This window comes from Cryptomeria japonica, chromosome 1 (assembly GCF_030272615.1).
Source record: "Cryptomeria japonica chromosome 1, Sugi_1.0, whole genome shotgun sequence".
Taxonomy (NCBI): domain Eukaryota; kingdom Viridiplantae; phylum Streptophyta; class Pinopsida; order Cupressales; family Cupressaceae; genus Cryptomeria; species Cryptomeria japonica.
Window position 1 is genome coordinate 400,220,657 of NC_081405.1, and position 5,085 is coordinate 400,225,741.

Below are 5,085 nucleotides of genomic sequence, written 5' to 3' on the forward strand. Positions count from 1 at the left end.
ATGAAGAGTAAAAAAGGCTTCAAGGGTCTAATACCCAAAGAGCACACAAATATAGTCAAAGTACATTCAAACAGTGAGTACAAATATATTCAAAGGTAAAGAATATATGAGACATTATCCAAGGCTACTACAACAAAATAGTAAAAGGGGTATTGTTGCAGATAGTAGCAGCTCAAGGATAGTCTCAGAAAAAGGATAATGCTTATGAGATAACAAAAGCCTCCATCAAGGTTGTATTCCAAGACACTATATCTTCAATGTGTTTCTCCTCGACTATTATTCTACACTGTAAAAATCCTCAACTACTTTACAATTTAAAAATTTAAAATACTTAAAATACTGATTTTCCAAAAAACATTAGGCTAAAAATGAATATTCAACACTAAATAAAACAAGCCCTATATAATTTCCATAATTTGGCCATTGTGTGTCATTATATTGCAAAGCTTTGTCAAAGCATTTATCATATTTCTCGACAGTTTTTATGTTTTTAATTCCTATACTGAAAATTTCCTTGTAATATTGAAAATTAGTTTTAATAGCTCATGTCATGATACTCTGAACCTTAAAACACCCAACAAGGAGTCTTCTAAACTGTCACAAGCCTTCAAGGAGGAAATACATCTAACATGGAAACTGACACAACACAAATATCATTGGTAAGAGTAACAGAGATCCAAGGCAGAGGCAGAGGTCTTGTTGCAACACAACCCATTGAAACAAATTCAAGTACTTCTGCGAGAGACTCCTCTTCTGATTTATCCACACTTAAATTCATGCATAACCAGTTCATTTTTCACCCATTTCTTTATAGAATTGCCTCCCTTTCCATCATTCTTATAATGCCCATCTTTCACACATCCTCTAATTTTCTACTCCACCCAATGCCAGTCAAGGGCTCACACCTCCTCACACACCCAATGGGTTTGCAAATCACTCAAAATTGTCAGGTCCTCTTCATTGGATCCTTAAACCCACACACAGGAATGCTTTCGGATTGAATCTTATAATTTGGTTGTTGTTTCACCTGCTACGTTTCAGATTCTCTTTCTTTTGCAAGGAAATGATGCAACAGTGAACTCACGAGCCCATTTATTGCATTATTTTATGGTGACTACTATGTCATTCTAGCCTCTGCAAGGACAGGTGCATGGATTTTCTCCAAAATTGATTCCCTCCCTACTATACAAAAAAATGCATTTGGGTTAATGGCACATGTCTAGAAAGGTGGGGATAGACAGGTTAGGGCATATGAAATATATGCACAGGCTTCCTTTTCCAATCATGTCTGCCTTCCAAATGCCTATAGGTTAGTACTTCTTTTTCTATTTTTTTATTTTGGTTTCAATATCTATCTCTTATTTTGGTTTCAAAATCTATCTTGTATATTATATTATCCCAAGAACAAATAGTTATATTAGTCTACATATGGTGCGAAAAGGATATTCTCTCACTAAATAGGCCAAAAAGTTAAATTCTGAACTAGAACCACAAAGGGCAGTAAATCTAACATTTTATGAAAATAACGAATTTAACAAGAAAGCCAAATCCTCCTTGAAATTAATGATTCTTTTTAATTTTGGGTCTTATCAAAGTCTCTAAATTGCCCTTTTTCTCTACTTAAACTTCAATCATTTGAAAGCAGTCTTTTTTTTGTTATGGATGACACTAAGAAGTTTTGCAAGTGTTGATGTGAAATTAGTTGTTTTATGGATGGCAATTGGCACTAAGAAGATTTGTAGGGGTTGTTGAAGAAATTAATTGATTTCCTTCTTGGATAGAAAAATAAGGGATTTGTCATGAAATTCTATGTTTATTTATGTTCTTTTTGAAATTTGACTGACCATAGGCTTCTAAAAGACAACTAGATTTTTGTAACAAGCTTTCTTGACATGGTTTTGGAAGCTGCTTTATGACACACTTGCCAAGGTTAATTGAAAATTTATCATCCCTAATAAAAGAGTTTGCAGATGTTTGGTTTGAATTATTGTTTACTTAGACGTGGGTTTCAATATGGTTACTAGGATGTAATATTTAGATTCAAGACCCTTTACTTTTTTATGATAATCATAGTCACAAAGAGACATGGATACACATATGATTACAAATATTTATTTAGAAGCATACATATGTTGGGAAAGGGAACATGATAAGGATTATACACATTAATTTGCAATGTTAAAAATGAACTAGCCTTAACATCAAACGAGTTGATGAAAATGAGTCTGTTTTCCAAATTGTCCTCTACTTTGACAATATTCCTTGCAAATTACGTTGCGAAAACTTATAATTTCCTTGGAGCTCTAGAGGTTGCCATGGTTGTCCTTGAAAACCCTATTGATATGTTTTACTTGCTGTTGAAATTTTCCACTATTTCTTTTTTCTTTTAATGAGTCAGAAATTGCTTTGATGGTTTTTGACCTAATCTTTCACAACATTGTTTTTTGACAGTGGGAGATAGTCTTGGAGGCATTTAGGTATTATTCTTACTCAAAATGTTTCAGGAAGTAGATATTGTCTCCAATTTTCCCCAAATCCAAGATCAATACATATCATTAAAATCTATATCTTACTATAGGGCATGCATATCTTTGTTTAATAATTTAATTGGTTTTTTAAGAGGAAAATAAACTTTCATTAGTTTAATCTAGGAGAATTGAATAATGCACAAAAACCATATAAATCAAACTAGATTAATTAATTAGAGAAAGTGGAATGATAAATTGGTATTATTGAAATGAGTAGTTTTAGAAATTAAAAGTGAGAGGTTGAGATAATTCAGCTCTAGAATAGTGGTGAAAAATAAATTAGATCTTGCATTGTGGTTCACTTACCTTGGGATTAATAATGGATTTGTTCCTCACCTTGGGATCATAACAGTTTGAATTTTCTTTCGGCTGAATCCATGCTATGCAAGATCGATGTTGCACATCATGGAAATGATCTACCATGTGGAAGTGGACTCACACACTATGGATTTCTGCAATTGAACTTGTGATCTCTTCTCTGTATTGACTGTTACAAACTAATAGTATCTAAAAATACTTTGGGGGGATGCTAGATTGCAAGGAATGTGTTCTCCTATGTTGGCTCTTTTGATTAAACTGGTTTTATGGTTTTATGTTTAGGTGTGTTATTCACCTTGCATAGCATAAAGGTGTGTTGTAAATTATTGTTTATAGATCTATAAATTATTTATCCCAAAGGATAATGCAATGGATAAAATAGGGCACCCATGTGAGGGTGGTGACATATCACTATTAAGATCATTGTGCTTCAATCAATGGAGTTTCTATGTATTACTTATTGAGTACTCAAATCTCTACATTCAAAGCTTATTTCTTCCACTGAAACCCTTGCTACCGAATATCTTTGACACGTATCATTGCCTATTGCATTGGTTTGTGTTTGTTGAAGATTTCATGAGCTTACTACCTTTTGTATCTTGGAGGCTTCTTTAAGTCTAAAAAGACCAAGATGGACTACTCAAATATGTTGTTATGACCTTCTTTTATGACAATGCTATGACTGTAGATGTTCTGTCTTTTGTCACTATCTTAAATGACTATCAATTTCATGATGAAACCCTCTACTCTTTATTATTGTCTATAGCAGTGATATTTCTTTGTATCGAGTGCTTATGAAGGTTCATCTTGGGCATGGGGCTGATCTTGGATGTAAGAAGATGTTGCACTAAGACTATGCCTGCATTCTTCAAGTCCAAAGTCATTATCAAACACTGTCACCTGGAAAGATCTTTGTGACTGTTGCTTTATAAATAGCCCACTATTATAAGACTCTGCAATATAGCCTTTTGAAAATGCATACTCACTATTTTTGAATGATTGATTATCCTTAGTCTACTATATGGCTTCTCTAAGCTATCACTTCCTTTGTGAAGAAATTTAGATGACTGTGATAAGGTTTTATAACCATATTCACTATCATTGTCCTTGAGATTACCCTTTCATCCTTGTCTTAGACATTTACATATTTTCTTGAAGATCATTGTTAAAGTACTCCAAATTTCAATGTGACTGCTCCTTCATTCTTATTAGGGCTCACAGTTGATTTCTATGGATAGCATATATCATAGTTGCATTCATAAAACCTAAGGTTTCCTGTCTAATAGATCTGATCAATGTGACTATGTCTCAGACTGGTCCACTTTATCTGCCCTCATGCCATGCTCATAAATACTAACATTTAATGTGATTATGCTTTGTTATAGTACAATGACTGTTGGTGTTCTTTGTTTCTTTCTGGTTTTCCATCATGGAGGTGATTGCCTATGTATTTTGAGGACTATCAAGTATGCCTATAGTTTCTCTTGACTGCCATCTTGAAAGTTGCCCACCTCATTGCTATTTCTTTGCCTCTTTGTAAGCTTCCATCTCATGTATTTGTTCCTTCAAATCTATCATGTGATTGCGTATTTTCAATGTGATATTTTGCCTATTGTAAACCTTCAATTTATGAATGCTATCATAGGCTACAAACTCTGTTTTAACCATACTATTCTCTTCTCTTTGAGCTTTCTCATGGCACACTGTCCTTAACTTGTTCCTTGAACCTATTCATTGTTTATTACCATTGATTTTGACTAAGATCTCCTCTTTGTATCTTTTCACAATTGAATATCATTTTGTGGCTTTAAGGGTAGGGCTTTACTCCTCCGTCAGCTACTACTATTACTTGTGATATATGTTACCTTAATGCTTTTGCTGCTCTAACAGGTTCGATACTCCTTGGGACTATTCTAAGGCTTTTGACATATGCTTTTGTTCAAGAGGACTCTTTGGATATGTTGCACTCTACTGAGCTCATAGCTCTTTCACTACTATTATGTTTTGTGTAAAGACTATTATGAGAGCATTTAAAAAAAAAAAAACTCTTAGACTGAATTATACATGTTGTGATAGTGATATACATCTTCATGAATGACCCTGAATATGAAAAGAGTTAGCAAAGGAGATACAGGGCAAAAAAAAATGATGTGAGTCAATCTTCTTGTTTTGAAACTCTCTCTTTTAGATATTTTAGCTGATTATAGAGCTGGTCATTGTAGATATTTTAGCTGAGTGT

General features: G+C 33.5%; 1 pseudogene; it reads left to right on the forward strand.

The window, feature by feature from the left end:
- Positions 1-629: 629 nt before the first annotated feature.
- On the forward strand, positions 630-4,821 carry LOC131066448 (histone-lysine N-methyltransferase ASHR2-like; annotated as a pseudogene).
- The last annotated feature ends 264 nt before the right edge of the window (positions 4,822-5,085 follow it).